This window comes from Triticum dicoccoides, chromosome 6A (genome assembly GCF_002162155.2).
Source record: "Triticum dicoccoides isolate Atlit2015 ecotype Zavitan chromosome 6A, WEW_v2.0, whole genome shotgun sequence".
Taxonomy (NCBI): Eukaryota; Viridiplantae; Streptophyta; class Magnoliopsida; order Poales; family Poaceae; genus Triticum; species Triticum dicoccoides.
Genome location: NC_041390.1, coordinates 486,522,898 through 486,540,460, shown reverse-complemented (window position 1 = coordinate 486,540,460; position 17,563 = coordinate 486,522,898).

Sequence of the window (17,563 nt, the reverse complement as noted above, 5' to 3'; positions counted from 1 at the left end):
TATGTGAGACCATCTTCCTCCTTTTTGTCTTCTCCACAGCCACCATTCTATTCCACCTATAGTGTTATGTCCAAGGCTCACGCTCATGTATTGCGTGAAAGTTGAAAAAGTTTCAGAATTCTAAAGTATGAAACAATTGCTTGGCTTGTCATCAAGGTTGTGCATGATTTGAATATTTTGTGTGACGAAGATGGAGCATAGCCAAACTATATGATTTTGTAGGGATGAACTTTCTTTGGCCATGTTATTTTGAGAAGACACGATTACTTTGTTAGTATGCTTGAAGTATTATTATTTTTATGTCAATATTAAACTTTTGTCTTGAATCTTTCAGATCTGAACATTCATGCCACAATATAGAAAATTACATTGATAATTATGTTAGGTAGCATTCCACATCAAAAATTCCATTTTTATCATTTACCTACTAGAGGACGAGCAGGAATTAAGCTTGGGGATGCTTGATACGTCTCCAACGTATCTATAATTTTTGATTGTTTCATGCTATTATATTATTTGTTTTGGATGTTTAATGGGCTTTAATATGCTCTTTTATATTATTTTTGGGACCAACCTATTAACCAGAGGCCCAGTGCCAGTTTCTGTTTTTTTGCCTATTTTAGAGTTTTGCAAAAAAGGAATACCAAACAAAATCCAAACGGAATGAAACCTTCGCGATAATCTCTCTTGGACCGAAAGAAAACCAGGAGACTTGGAGTTGAAGTCTGGAACGCCACGAGCGGCCACAAGGTGGCCACGAGGCAGGAGGCGCGCCCAGGGGGTGGGCGCGCCCCCCACCCTCGTGGGCCCCTCGTAGCTCCACCAACGTACTTCTTTCGCCTATATATACTCTTATACCCTAGATTGATCACAGAGAGCCACAAAACCACTTTTCCACCGTCACAACCTTCTATGCCCATGAGATCCCATCTTGGGGCCTCTTCCGATGATCTGCCAGAGGGGGAATCGATCATGCAGGGCTTCTACACATCAACACCATAGCCTCTCCGATGAAGTGTGTGTAGTTTACCACAAACCTTCGGGTCCATAGTTATGAGCTAGATGGCTTCTTCTCTCTCTTTGATTTCCAAAACAAAGTTCTCCTCGATGTTCTTGAAGATCTATTCGATGTAATACTCTTTTGCAGTGTGTTTGCCGAGATCCGATGAATTGTGGGTTTATGAACAAGATTATCTATGAATATTATTTGGTTCTTCTCTGAATTCTTATATGCATGATTTGATATCTTTGCAAGTCTCTTCAAATTATCGGTTTAGTTTTGCCTACTAGATTGATCTTTCTTGCAATGGGAGAAGTGCTTAGCTTTGGGTTCAATCTTGCGGTGTCCTTTCCCAACGACAGTAGGGGCAGAAAGGCACATATTGTATTGTTGCCATCGAGGATAAAAAGATGGGGTTTATATCATATTGTTTGAGTTTATCCCTCTACATCATGTCATCTTGCTTAAAGCGTTACTCTGTTCTTATGAACTTAATACTCTAGATGCATGATGGATAGCAGTCGATGTGTGGAGTAAAAGTAGTAGATACAGAATCGTTTCGATCTACTTGACACGGACGTGATGCCTATATTCATGATCATTGCGTTAGATATTCTCATAACTATGCGCTTTTCTATCAATTGCTCGGCAGTAATTTGTTCATCCACCGTAATACATGCTACCTTGAGAGAAGCCACTAGTGAAACCTATGGCCCCCGGGTATCTTTCTTATTATATTGCATCTCTTTTATTTACATAGCATCTCGTTTACTATTTTGCAATCTTTACTTTCCAATCTATACAACAAAAATACCAAAAATATTTATCTTACTATCTATATTGGATCTCATTTTTGCGAGTGACCGTGAAGGGATTGACAACCCCTTTATCGCATTGGTTGCAAGGTTCTTGATTGTTTGTGCAGGTACTAGGTGACTTGTGCATTGTCTCCTACTGGATTGATACCTTGGTTCTCAAAAACTAAGGGAAATACTTATGCTACTTTGCTGCATCACCCTTTCCTCTTCAAGGGAAAACCAACACATGCTCAAGAGGTAGCAGTTGCCTCTACCGCGCACGCTGCACGCCCAGAATCAATGATAGCTTCTGCGTCTGAGACCGTCGGCCTGGGTTGCTGATACGTCTCCAACGTATCTATAATTTTTGATTGTCCCATGCTATTATATTATCTATTTTGGATGTTTTATAAGCATCAATATGCTATTTTATATTATTTTTGGTACTAACTTATTAACCCAGATCCCGGTGCCAGTTTCCGTTTTTGCCTTGTTTTTTAGGTTTACAGAAAAGGAATATCAAATGGAGTCCAAACGGAATAAAACTTAAAGATGATTTTTCTTGGACCAGAAGACACACGTAGGACTTGGAGAGGGAGGAAGAAGAGTCCCGAGGGCTCCACAAGCCCTCAGGGCGCACCCCTAGCTTGTGGGCCCCATGGGAGTCCTCCAGTACTACTGCGGGATGGTCCAAACGAGACACTACGATCAGAGACCCTTCGACGAAACTGTGTGTGATGCCATAATCGCAAAGGGTGGTGTAAAAACTGTCAAAAAGGTGCAAAATGTTTGCGATGGCGGATGCATCAAACACGGTTCTGATTTTAATTGCGTGTGCGATGCAGGGCATACGGTTTAGTTCAATGAACTTTTTGCGATGAGGCGGAACAAAAGAAACGGGCAGCCAGATGAAGGCGTGTGCGATATACAGCATACAGTTCACTCGGATGAACTGTTTGTGATGAGGAGAAACAAAAGAAACGGGCAGCCAGATGAAGGCGTGTGCGATATACAGCATACAGTTCACTCGGATGAACTATTTGTGATGAGGAGAAACAAAAGAAACGGGCAGCCAGATGAAGGTGTGTATGATATACAGCATATGGTTCACTAGGATGAACTGTGTGTGATTAGGCAACACAATAGAAACGGTTCAACTGAACAAGATGTGTGTGATACGCGACAAACAGGTTCGTAATCAGAGATGTGTGCGAAGACCAATAATAACACAGACGATTGCTGCTAATAAGTCATGTGATTTGCTCTGTCTACAGAAGAATAACATGTATATGTGTATATATAATTGAAATAAACATCCAATTACATAAGTGACTATACAGATCATTCGCACACACCTCAATAAACAATTGCATGCATTCTAAAGTAGGAGAAACGATCGTCTAGTCATCTACTTCTTGTGATGCTCCCACCACTGCTATGTGGCTTGATCCCTCGTCTGGGGCAGGAAGAAGACAGTTCCTCATGTCAACGATCCGCCTGTACATCTCGTAGCATGTGTACGCGTCCTTGGCCATGTACTTGATGTGTTCTTCATCCAGTCTCTCATGCCAAACACTATGCCAGGTGTTCTTGTCCTTCTTGCTCTCTTCCTTCATCTTTGTGTAGTAGGGGTCGATGATGGCCAAGGCGAGGTCAACCAGGGAGTTCAGTTTGTTCTTATCGCTTCCCCAGACCTTGTAGTGGTGCAGGATGTTGACAAGATTCGGGCATTTCAAGCCCGAAACCTTGAGCCCTTCTAGATTGTTGGTGGTGTCCATCGTAACAAAACTGTAGTCCGGGCTGTTGATAAACCTGGAGAAATGCTCGCAAGGCCTTGTGTCCAGATGGTAGTGGTAGACGAGAACGTCATGTCGCACGCAAAACTAGGCAACGGCAACCTTCTGATCATGCCCGGCACGACCCATGGTCTACTCGAGGTCGAAGCCGACCACTTGGTACTTGTCCTCGGCAAGGAACTGCTCCATAGTTTGGATAGATCTCTCCACTGAGACCATATCATTCGTGTACACCACCGAGAGAGCCTTCCCCCTCATGTGGGTGTCCACGACGAGTTGCGTGGTGAACTGCCCGCCGTTGTCGTCGGCGGCCGCTGGGACCGCCATCGGAGCCACGGGGAGCGCCATTGGAACCGCTGGATGTCCTTTCTGTATGTGTCCTCATGGGTGTGTTTATTGTGTCGTGTGAGCCAAGAGATAAAGGTAAATGGCTGCAGGAATAAAAGGGGGCCAGGCAGCATGGATTCCCGGCGCGTCCGCATGGCAGTTTTTGCAGTGGATAACTGCATCGTCGTGCCGCGCCCGGCGCAACCGCATGCACACGAATGTGTGAGATCGTGCGCCGGCCCCAAACACTGGCAGCGCGCGTGGATGGACGAGGGCAGAGAACCTGGAGGGACACAAGAGTAGAGCGCGCGCGGCGGGACGCGAGCAAAGCACACCACGGCCGCCTCAACCGCAAGCAACCAGATGCATAGAGCCGTTGAACACGGAGGAAATGGTCGCCTACAAGCCGGCCAACAGCTGCGTCGCTGCATAGAGCACGGCCGTGTGGTACTACCTCTGTCTTGGTCTATAGTCCCCTTTATATTCTGTGCCATACTTTGCCCTTAAATTTAACCAACAAAATGTTAATGCATGTTAAAAATTAAATAATTGGAAACTATGTTCAAATACGAATCCAACTATATAATCTTTGGCGACATGCATTCGTATTTTATTAGTTAAATCCTACTTATAAAACAGGAAGGGGGTATAATAGGTAATTAAACCACAAACATTTTCTTGTATTAACCGTATGTGTACGTGGCCTTTCGTCCTCCTCTCGCACGTCTTGTCACCCCGCTGTCGCAGACGGCTTACAGCGCAAGCTTGCGCAGCGTGCGGGGGCATTCTTTTGGCCAAACGGTGGCACCAATGAATCGTTGGTAAGCCCGTCCCCGCGCAACCTTGCAGTTTCCCACCCAAGATTCCCGCCTGACTATGTGAGATCCCCCAAAATCCCAATGCTTACCGGCCTGCTATATAAAGCCTCATGGTCGGCGAGACCTGCGTCGCATTTCCCCCTCCCTCCATGTAGCTTATCTCGTCTGCTTCTCCCACAATCGCCAATGGCACCGGTCCGTCATCATTGCTCAACCACACCGCCATCATCAGAGGACAGCTCCAGTTGGAAGGCTACACCGCGGCGGCGGCGCAGTCCCCGGTGTAGTGTAGTGCGCGTGGCATCCCTGTTGGGTGTGCGCGGAACACCCACAACACGCTCCGCTGCCGTTGCCCGTCGGCAGCTGTTGCGGCCACCGTTGCCGCCACACCACCATCGAAAGCCAGGGCCATCGTGTGGGGACCCCGACTCATAAGTCGAGATCACCGAATGCACGTGTACAGTGATCCCAGAGATCAATGCTCACTGAACACACAGAAGCTGAATAACAAGAGTCTTACATCCATACATACCGTCTTACATAAATTATGACCATTATGGTCAAGTCTTACATTGATAAAGCCTTAAGGGCTGAACATCAAATGAAACACAAGAAGCGGAAATCTTCGTCGATAAGTAGAACCCATGCCATCTGCCTTAACCCTACAGGCATTCTGACTGGGAAACGTCCTAGTTCACATGTTCGTCTCCAAAGAACTCTTCTTCGAACTCATGTTCTTCCATGCCTGGCCAATTAAATAACCAGTGGCAAGCCAATGAGTACTTTGAATGTACTCGCAAGCAACCCATGTTTTGGTTGAAGGTACAAAAATGCATGATATAGGTAATTTTTTGCGAAAAGCTAGTTTTTAGTGCAATGACATGTTCAACAACTTGTAAGACATGCATCAGGAGAATTCAATTGACCATGAGGACAGGTTACAGATACCAACATAAAAAGAGTGGGCACCAACCCAACTCAATCATGTCAAGTCCTTTGACTTGACCCAAGTAGTTCTTCCCACTTATCCAAACACACACACTGGTTTGTAAACATGTGGACGTAGCCCAAGAGCGGTTACCCAACTGTCCTTGACCGTGGACACGGTATTCGAATAGTTTTACACTCTGCAGAGGTTGCACACTTTACCCACAAGATCCGGAACTTCCGTGTCTTCCACGACCCGCGGTACCTCAAGTACCCGGGGTAAGCACCCGATCACTATCTTTCCCTAGACAACACTAACATGGAGTCCACTCGATTGGTAGTAACCCCCGTGCCCAACATTTCACAACTTAAAATTGCGGAGCCTCGCTCCTATATTCATCACATACCACTGGCACGGGGTACCAACGGTGTGTCCGGTGCCCCATACAAATGTTCTTGGCCGCCCTACCTGGCACGACCCCGTCCCGAGAGAGAGCACCAACTCTCCCCCGTCACTAGTAATGCGGGCTCCAAGCTAGTATCGGCCTAGGTAATCAATAATGCCCTTTCCCATATAAGGGTAGAGTGGTTGCGCATGTAAGGTTGGAATAACGACCACAACTTAAACCAATCCATTTTTGAAAACAACACACACTTGCCTTGGTACACCACTTCATCATCAAGTGGCTACCCAACTCATCATCTCCCTCGGGCATAAGTGGCAGCCGACGGGGTTTTCAAAAAGTCCTTTGAAAATACTTTGTCTCCATCACCATGCATATTCCCGTCCCTTTTTGCATAGCACTACTTAGCATCCTATCTACTCCCACCGGCATAACCCTCATAGAAAGGTAGGGTCATGCATCATGCAAGTGTCAATGAGAAAAGCAACGAAGGCAAACCACCTCAAGTGGTCACCATTTTATCATGACTTCGATGCAAGCAATAAAAGTGCCATATGAGATGCAAAAAAGGGGTTTCTTAGACATGGTCAAAGGGCTGCTTGCCTGGCTCAACAAAGTCTTCTGGGTCTTCAAAGTCTTCTGGTCCAATTCCTTCGTCAGCAATGCAATCTATCGTCGTAGAATAATAACAAGGAAATAAGGCAATAATAAAACAGAAAAACCAAAGTGCTCAGAAAAATGTCAACTCATTTTTGTTAAATACTAGGGTGAAAACTAAGAAGGGGAAAATTCCTAGTTTTGGACTTGCAGTAGCAGAATAGGAGAAATGGATTTTCAGAGGGGAATATAAATGCTCAAATTTGAATTTAAATTTGAACAGTACAGAACAGTGTGATGGATGTGCATTAATATTACATCAATAAATAGGTGGAATTATTCTAAGATTTTAGGAGTTGGAATTATTCCACTTGGATAAATATTTTATCCTGTGGAATTTTTATAAAACAGACAGAAAAAGGAAAAGAAAAGTGGTACTGTGCCACTGGGCTAGAAAGACCACAGTGCAGCAGGCCCAGAGGGGATTCAGCCCGTGCGAGGCTGCCACGTCGAAGGCGTAAAGGTAAAATACGCCTTCAGCCGTCGCAGCGAAATGGTTCGCGCGCGCGTGCGTTTTAAACCTGATGGGTGGGGCCCACCCGTCAGTATGTGAGGCTGACTGACGGGCCCCATAGCCGTCATCTTCAACCTCGGGCCAGAGAGGGGGGGCGAGCTCACCAGCATCGCTATGGTCAACGGCGAGGCGATCCGAGCGCACCGGCTTGCTCAGGGCGGAGTCGCCGTTCGGGTGGAAGTGGAGGCGGTCACCGGAGTGCAGGGGTTCGCCGGCGATGAGGAAGCCAGCGGAAGGGCCTCGGGAGGAGCCTGGTTAGCTCGTTCCGAGCTACAATAGGAGCGGGAGAAAGAGGGGAATGGATCAGTGAGGTGAGGCGGTTCCAGATCAAGAGAGAGAGGGGGGGGCAAAGGAGGCCTGTACCACGAGATCGACGGCGACCCGAAGCGGCGGGGCTTGAGCTCGATCTCGAGCTTGGGCGGCTCTGGGGATGAACGGGAGGCCCAGTGGGGCTATTTGGAGTGGGAGGGAATGAGTGGTGGCGAGAGGAGGGCTCAGGAATGCCTTATATAGGCGAGCGGCGGTCCACCGTGGGCTCGTGCGCCGGCGAGCTCGTGCTCGTTGCTACGGGCCTCGGGAGGGTGCTGCGCCGAGTCTAGGGTGTTCGTGGGGGTCGACTACTCCCAGGGGAAGAAGAGAGGGAGCGGGGAGGGGTCAGAGATGCCGCGCGTGTGAGGCTGCTCATTGGAGCTCTCGGGCGGCCGGCGCGCGTGCGAGCAAGGGCAGCAGGAGGGAGAAGGAGGAGGGGGACAGAGGCGTAGCATGCTGCAGACATGGAGGAGCATCGGCTGGCGTGAGGGGGAGAGCCGAGGTGGCCGGAGGTGGTTGGCAGGGGGTGGCTACAGTGCGGGAGCGCCTTGTAGCGCGCTCCAGAGCGTGCAAATGGCCGGCATGCCATTTTTTGGCAAAGTGGGCATGGACAAGCATGTCTGGTAGCTCTAGGAAGGAGTAAAGAATGTGGGGAAAGCCTTGGATGTCTTGGGTGGCCACTGGAGTGAGGAGGGAGGAGAGGAAGAGGGGTGCAAGGGCTGTCCAGAGAGGTAAAAGAGGTGGTTTCACCCCTTAATTATTGATCTGAGATGCAGCCATTGCTACTGGAGGTAGAAGAGGTCTAGGAGGAGCTGTGGTAAGAAGTTGAGCTCAAGGAGATTAGTGGAAGGGGTCAAAATGGTGTTTTTGGAAAAATGGCAGAAGGTGTTTGATGATGGTTTGGGCCAGCAGATGATTTCCAATTGCCATGAGACTCCACAGGGTGAAATGACACATATAATTAGGGCCTATCACCAATTTGGAGCTTATTTGGGTAAAGTTGCCAATGCAACTTTTGTAAACCCTAGAAATGAGCAGAAATAGACTTGTGTAGATCTAGTTGAGCATAACACTTCTCCTTGATGCACTACTTGGTGTAGTGGCCTCATTTGGTCATGTGAACATGCTCACAAAAGTTGGGGTTAAGGCGAGAAAGTTGGTAGTACAAACTTGCTCAAATTAGGTTCTGAACAAAAAGGGTTATGGGGCATTTTGGTGGACCATAATGACCTTGATTGAAGTCAGGATTTGCAAGATCATCACAATATGCATTTGTGACTTGCTGGATTTTTCTTGGATTTTTATGGAAATATTTCCTGTAGAAATATTTCAAATCCTTGAAATGGGCAGAAATGGTTTTGGGAGGTTTTGTTCAATATTTTGAACATTACCATGTGTTGAAACTCTTATATATGGAAAATATATGTCCACTGAGGTTTCCTGATTTTTGTCAAATATTTTTAAAATGATAAAATAATTTTTCCCTATTAAAGACCATTTCTGGCCTTTAGAAAAAGCTTTTAAGTAAAATAGGAAAGTAACTTTTAAAATTATATTTTTGGGGTTTATGGGAATCCTATATCTAATAGGTTTCAAATATACCTTTTGAAATATTTTTCATACCCCAAATCAGGTACTTGCAATGCAAACCTCAATCCAGGGGTTTTTGGAAAACTAATTTTTGAAAATACTTTTTGGCCAAATTATTTTTGTAAGAAAATACTATATTGCTCTATACACATGGCATGATCATTGGGCAGAAGTTTGGGGCAAGGAGATGAAGTATAGAAGGTGGAGTTGTGTTGACTTTAAAGAGCACTTGAAAACACAAAGAGAAAACCAACTCCAAATAAAAGCCAAATAATGCAAAAGTTTTTGTCAAACCACACTTTATCAAGATTTATTAGCTTAAGTGTTGTGGCATGAAAATCAGGGTGTGACAGACCTACCCCCTTACAAGAATCTCGTCCCCGAGATTCCCAGACTAGGCGCGGAAAGGAATACGGAAACTTGGATTTGGGGTAGTCTTCACGTCCTCATACTGCTTCTGCTTCCGTTTGGTGCTCCACTGAACCCTGAAGTACTCGATGGCATGGATTCATGTTTGTCGTCCTGCTTGATCCAGATTGCAATTGGGGTCTCTCGCGTAGGTCATATTGGGCTGGAGGTCGATGGCTTGGTGATCGATGTCCTTGTAGAGGTCGGGCTAGTTAGGAAGTTGGAAACGTTTCCGGAGTGGTGTCGTGTGGAAAAATGTTGTGCACAGTGGGTGACTCAGGTGATAACTCTAGCTGGTAGCCGTCTATTCTTCGCCTTGCAGTGACCTTGGAGAGGGCCGATAAATCTTGGTGTGAGCTTCCCTTTGACATGGAAGTGCTTGGTTCCTTTGAGAGAAGTGGCTTGCAGATACACCTGGTCTTTGATGAGAAATTTCACTCCTTGACGATGGTGGTTGGTGTAGTTCTTCCTCCTTGACATGGCGGTCTTCAAATGTTCCTTGACTAGCTGAATGGCTCTTCTTCCATCTTCGGGTAGACAAGTATGTCATCAAGGAAGGATGACAACTAACTTGTCCAAGCACTCCATGAAGTCTATGGGGTACGTAAGGTGGGCTGAGGCATTGGTGATGGTCACGGTTGAGCATTGGCCAAGGTCTTATCGATCTAGAGCCAAAGCCCAAGGTCAGGATCCGACCATGTTGTGGCTTGGTAAGGCGTAAGGGTTTCAAGGATCTAGTGTGCGAGCGAACGTTTGTCACCTTATCCTTAAGCACGGTTCCTGAGATGCCGGTTGTTCTATCTAGTCCTTTAAACAAATAACCTTATACTACCGAAAGCATCAACTCTTTTGCTATATTAGGATGATAATGTGCTCGTTCACTATGTCCACTAGTTCCATAATGATCCCAGTGTTGTGCAAGGTTTACAGAGGCTTAACTGGTTCTCTTGCAATTCTGTGGGTTAAGCACATGGTTAAGGACTCGAGCTGGGGTATCTCGTGAAGTCTCGAAGGGTCTAGGAATGGGTTTCTAGTCTAGGGGGTTAAACACAACTCTACATGGTTTTACTTGGTCGAGGAGGTTGTAGAAAAGTTCTTCAGTGCTAGTTGGTCGCCGAGGCAGAATCCTTGGTGTATCTTGTCTTGCTGGCCTTCAGTTGAGGAGAGAGATGATAGGGAAAAGTAGCATAGAGGAGGGGAATACCTAAAGGGGGTTCTATAGTGCAAGTTCAAGCAAACAGGTGTCGTTAAGGCCACGCACATTCATTATGATAAGATAGGTGATATAGTTGCGTACAGCTGCCTAGGGCAAATGTGTAACTTATATCAAAACACAAACAAGTAAAAACAAGCAACACAAAATGTGGTTCCATTCGAACCATCTCACGGACTCGACTACGCATATGGGGGTACACGACTCATCCTACCCTAGGGGTCCTCGGACTCGGTAGTCACGCTTGATCAGAGAGAAGGGCGCTCAGTCTTCAGTTTATGGGTTCCCCTTGTGGTGCCAAAGGGAATGCGATAGTCGGCTGCTTGTTGGGACACATCCTTTTAATGTGCCCAAGTTCACCACACTCGTGACAAGTGATAGAAAAAGGGTTGTTATCCAGTCTTGGGTTATGTTGTCGAAGGCCTGACGACGATCTTCTACGAGGTGGATATGGAAATTCATTCATGTGCCTCCTGCGTGGGGTTTGGTTGCGGGTTTTCCGAAGTTCCTTGATTTGTTGCTCCTGATTGGCAAGGTGGGCTTGTAAGGCAGTGATTTGTTGTCCTTGCTCGGCCACCTTCTTCTTCTCGAGGCAGTGGAGGTGCAGAAGTGAGGGGAGGTCTTGGCGAGCCTTAAGGAATGCTTCGGTAAGGTGACGTAGAAGGTAGTCTCTTGCGTTAATGAAGCGGATCTGGTACTTGAGGGTTGGATCCTCATCTTCTGGGGAAATCATCTCTTGAGCTGGGGCTCCAAATCCGTTCTTTCCAGGTAGGTAGCGGGTGGCGTGTTCTTCTTTCATTTCTGGAAGGAGGCCTCGAAGACGGAGGAGCGCTTCATATGCCACTTGCTGAATGGCCAAGTCTTTTGTTGGCATGGGTGGTCCAATGAAGAACCACCCCTGGGGTGAGGTCTTGGCAAGCACAAAAACCTTGGCGTAGAACTCCTTCTCGAGCACATCATTTTCCAGTTCATGCAGGGTGTATATGGGCAGCAAGGGATAGTGGCATTGTTGGAGGCAGTCTTTTAGGAGTGATGGAAATCCTGTCATAAGGAGTCTCAAGGGGGCGACATCCATCTACAAAAGTTGAATAGGGGAGGTCAAGATGGAAAATATCCCTCTGGTTTGGTAAGCTTAGAAAAGAAGAGAAGTTTAGATGGTCTCAAGCTAACTAATGCCCATCCTAACTAAGGCTTCCTACAGTCAGGATGGCTCTGATACCAGCTCTGTGGGGACCCCGACTCATAAGTCGAGATCACCGAATGCACGTGTACAGTGATCCCAGAGATCAATGCTCACTAAACACACAGAAGCTGAATAACAAGAGTCTTACATCCATACATACCGTCTTACATAAATTATGACCATTATGGTCAAGTCTTACATTGATAAAGCCTTAAGGGCTGAACATCAAATGAAACACAAGCAGCGGAAATCTTCGTCGATAAGTAGAACCCATGCCATCTGCCTTAACCCTACAGGCATTCTGACTGGGAAACGTCCTAGTTCGCATGTTCGTCTCCAAAGAACTCTTCTTCGAACTCTTGTTCTTCCATGCCTGGCCAATTAAATAACCAGTGGCAAGCCAATGAGTACTTTGAATGTACTCGCAAGCAACCCATGTTTTGGTTCAAGGTACAAAAATGCATGATATAGGTAAATTTTTGCGGAAAGCTAGTTTTGAGTGCAATGACATGTTCGAAAACTTGTAAGACATGCATCAGGATAATTCAATTGACCATGAGGATAGGTTACAGATACCAACATAAAAAGAGTGGGAACCAACCCAACTCAATCATGTCAAGTCCTTTGACTTGACCCAAGTAGTTCTTCCCACTTATCCAAACACACACACTGGTTTGTAAACATGTGGACGTAGCCCAAGAGCGGTTACCCAACTATCCTTGACCGTGGACACGGCTATTCGAATAGTTTTACACTCTACAGAGGTTGCACACTTTACCCACAAGATCCGGGGAACTTCCGTGTCTTCCATGACCCGCGGTACCTCAAGTACCCGAGGTAAGCACCCGATCACTATCTTTCCCTAGACGACACTAACATGGAGTCCACTCGATTGGTAGTAACCCCCGTGCCCAACATTTCACAACTTAAAATTGCGGAGCCTCGCTCCTATATTCATCACATACCACTGGCACGGGGTACCAACGGTGTGTCCGGTGCCCCATAAAAATGTTCTTGGCCACCCTACCTGGCACAACCCCGTCCCGAGAGAGAGCACCAACTCTCCCCCGTCACTAGTAATGCGGGCTCCAAGCTAGTATCGGCCTAGGTAATCAATAATGCCCTTTCCCATATAAGGGTAGAGTGGTTGCGCATGTAAGGTTGGAATAACGGTCGCAACATAAACCAATCCGTTTTTGAAAACAACACACACACTTGCCTCGGTACACATCTTCGTCATCAAGTGGCTACCCAACTCATCATCTCCCTCGGGCATAAGTGGCACCCGACGGGGTTTTCGAAAAGTCCTTTGAAAATACTTTGTCTCCATCACCATGCATATTCCCGTCCCTTTTTGCATAGCACTACTTAGCATCCTATCTACTCCCACCGGCATAACCCTCATAGAAAGGTAGGGTCATGCATCATGCAAGTGTCAATGAGAAAAGCAACGAAGGCAAACCACCTCAAGTGGTCACCATTTTATCATGACTTCGATGCAAGCAATAAAAGTGCCATATGACATGCAAAAAAGGGGTTTCTTAGACATGGTCAAAGGACTGCTTGCCTGGCTCAACAAAGTCTTCTGGGTCTTCAAAGACTTCTGGTCCAATTCCTTCGTCAGCAACGCAATCTATCATCGTAAAATAATAACGAGGAAATAAGGCAATAATAAAACAGAAAAACCAAAGTGCTCAGAAAATGTCAACTCATTTTTGTTAAATACTAGGGTGAAAACTAAGAAGGGGAAAATTCCTAGTTTTGGACTTGTAGTAGCAGAATAGGAGAAATGGATTTTCAGAGGGGAATATAAATGCTCAAATTTGAATTTAAATTTGAACAGTACAGAACAGTGTGATGGATGTGCATGAATATTACATCAATAAATAGGTGGAATTATTCTAAGATTTTAGGAGTTGGAATTATTCCACTTGGATAAATATTTTATCCTGTGGAATTTTTATAAAACAGACAGAAAAAGGAAAAGAAAAGTGGCACTGTGCCACTGGGCTAGAAAGACCACAGTGCAGCAGGCCCAGAGGGGATTCAACCCGCGTGAGGCTGCCATGTCGAAGGCGTAAAGGTAAAATATGCCTTCAGCCGTCGCAGCGAAATAGTTCGCGCGCGCGTGTGTTTTAAACCTGACGGGTGGGGCCCACCCGTCAGTATGTGAGGCTGATTGACGGGCCCCACGGCCGTTGTCTTCAACCTCGGGCCAGAGAGGGGGCGAGCTCACCGGCGTCGCTGTGGTCAACGGCGAGGCGATCCGAGCGCACCGGCTTGCTCAGGGCGGAGTCGCCGTTCGGGTGGAGGTGGAGGCGGTCGCCGGAGTGCAGGGGTTCGCCGGCGACGAGGAAGCCGGCAGAAGGGCCTCGGGAGGAGCCTGGTTAGCTCGTTCCAAGCTACAATAGGAGCGGGAGAAAGAGGGGAATGGATCAGTGAGGTGAGGCGGTTCCAGATCGAGAGAGAGAAGGGGCAAAGGAGGCCTGTACCACGAGATCGACGGCGACCCGAAGCGGCGGGGCTCGAGCTGGATCTCGAGCTTGGGCGGCTCTGGGGATGAACGGCAGGCCCAGTGGAGCTATTTGGAGTGGGAGGGAACTAGTGGTGGCGAGAGGAGGGCTCGGGAATGCCTTATATAGGCGAGCGGCGGTCCACCGTGGGCGTGTGCGCCAGCGAGCTCGTGCTCGTCGCTACGGGCCTCGGGAGGGTGCTGCGCTGAGTCTAGGGTGTTCGTGGGGGTCGACTACTCCCAGGGGAAGAAGAGAGGGAGCGGGGAGGGTCAGAGACGCCGCGCGTGTGAGGCCGCTCATTGGAGCTCTCGGGCGGCCGGCATGCGTGCGAGCAAGGGCAGCAGGAGGGAGAAGGAGGAGGGGGACAGAGGCGTAGCATGCTGCGGACGTCGAGGAGCATCGGCTGGCGTGAGGGGGAGAGCCGAGGTGGCTGGAGGTGGTTGGCAGGGGGCGGCTACAGTGCGGGAGCGCACTGTAGCGCGCTCTAGAGCGTGCAAATGGCCGGCATGCCATTTTTTGGCAAAGTGGGCACGGACAAGCATGTCTGGTAGCTCTAGGAAGGAGTAAAGAATGTGGGGAAAGCCTTGGATGCCTTGGGTGGCCACTGGAGTGAGGAGGGAGGAGAGGAAGAGGGGTGCAAGGGCTGTCCAGAGAGGTAAAAGAGGTGGTTTCACCCCTCAATTATTGATCTGAGATGCAGCCATTGCTACTGGAGGTAGAAGAGGTCTAGGAGGAGCTGTGGTAAGAAGTTGAGCTCAAGGAGATTAGTGGAAGGGGTCAAAATGGTGTTTTTGGAAAAAATGGGAGAAGGTGTTTGATGATGGTTTGGGCCAGCAGATGATTTCCAATTGCCGTGAGACTCCACAGGTTGAAATGACACATGTAATTAGGGCCTATCACCAATTTGGAGCTTATTTGGGTAAAATTGCCAATGCAACTTTTGTAAACCCTAGAAATGAGCAGAAATAGTCTTGTGTAGATCTAGTTGAGCATAACACTTCTCCTTGATGCACTACTTGGTGTAGTGGCCTCATTTGGTCATGTGAACATGCTCACAAAAGTTGGGGTTAAGGGGAGAAAGTTGGTAGTACAAACTTGCTCAAATTAGGTTCTGAACAGAAAGGGTTATGGGGCATTTTGGTGGACCATAATGACCTTGATTGAAGTGAGGCTTTTCAAGATCATCACAATATGCATTTGTGACTTGCTGGATTTTTCTTGGATTTTTATGGAAATATTTCCTGTAGAAATATTTCAAATCCTTGAAATGGGCAGAAATGGTTTTGGGAGGTTTTGTTCAATATTTTGAACATGACCATGTGTTGAAACTCTTATATATGGAAAATATATGTCCACTGAGGTTCCCTGATTTTTGTCAAATATTTTTAAAATAATAAAATAATTTTTCCCTATTAAAGACCATTTCTGGCCTTTAGAAAAAGCTTTTAAATAAAATAGGAAAATAACTTTTAAAATTATATTTTTGGGGTTTATGGGAATCCTATATCTAATAGGTTTCAAATATACCTTTTGAAATATTTTCCGTACCCCAAATCAGGTACTTGCAATGCAAACCTCAATCGAGGGGTTTTTGGAAAACTAATTTCTGAAAATACTTTTTGGCCAAATTATTTTTGTAAGAAAATACTATATTGCTCTATACACATGGCATGATCATTGGGCAGAAGTTTGGGGCAAGGAGATGAAGTATAGAAGGTGGAGTTGTGTTGACTTTAAAGAGCACTTGAAAACACAGAGAGAAAACCAACTCCAAATAAAAGCCAAATAATGCAAAAGTTTTTGTCAAACCACACTTTATCAAGATTTATTAGCTTAAGTGTTGTGGCATGAAAATCAAGGTGTGACACATCGTCTGCTCCGCCGCCGCGGCCCGAAGGCGGGAGGTGGCCGTCGTGGCCGCCACCCCACTGCCGGCCACCATGGCCATCACCCGCTCCACCACCACGACCCGAAGGCGGGAGGTGGCGGTTGTGGCTGCCACCCCATCATCGGCCACTGTGGCTGCCAGCCTACCGTCGACCGCCGGGGTCATCACTCGCTCCGCCACTGCCGCCCGAAGGCGGGAGGCGAAGGTGGATGCCCGCACGTGCGTCAGCAACCTTGCACGCTACACCGAGTTCCTGTGGGCGGAGGAGGAGCGCCTTGTCGAGCACACAAAGAGCCTTACCGCCGCCGTGGCCGTGGTACACGCCGCCTCAGAGGCGAGGAATCAGGGGGATCTACGAGGAGAACGACCGCTTCAAGAGGGGTCGTCTGGAGTGGCACATGGCATTCGAGGTGAGCGTCGCTGAAGTTGTTGCAGCGGCAGGCACCGTATTGCGGTTGCCCAGCTCATCGGTAGGCTCCTCCTCCTCCGCCTCTTACTGAGCGCACTCGGTAGAGGAGAGGAAGACGGAAGTAGTACAAAGCCCCTCCGCAGTAGCACTAGTAGTATTTAGGGGCTATTTTGTTCAGTTCATCTGACTATAGATGTGGTGGAACTGTACAACGTATTTAAAATTAGCTAGTATATATAGTTGAACTAGCTATTTCAGTACGTGGTTGGCAACAATTGGGGAAAAGTTTGGTCGGTTCAGCTGTCGAGTTGAACTGTTTGTATAAATTAAGAATGATTGCTTAATCTACGAATGAAATATATGCTTAATTACTGAATTTTAGCTGCAAAAATTAGATACTACTAGTGATTTTAGCTTCATATTTTGACAAATCGCAGTGTTACAAGGTTGAGAAATGGCAATGTTACTAGATCAACAAATGTCAACCTTTCCAGTTTGACAAATGGCAACATACCCAAATTGTTTGCAAGTGGTTGCACATGGGTCATCCAAAAGAACCGTTTGCGTTGAAGAGATGCACAAATCCTGTTCTCACTTTGCATACTGGTGTTCTATCTAAAACGTTTGAGATCAAGTGCTGCACAAATCCTGCTCGGCACATTTTCCCTTGGCTTCCTAGGGAAGCTGCCGGTTTGCAATATGGGTGTTCTAACTAAAATGTTTGTGATGGGTATTCTATTTTTAAAAACCATTGACGTTTTTTCAAAAGAAAATGGTTTGATAAGTCTGTACATTAAGAGAGAAAAACGC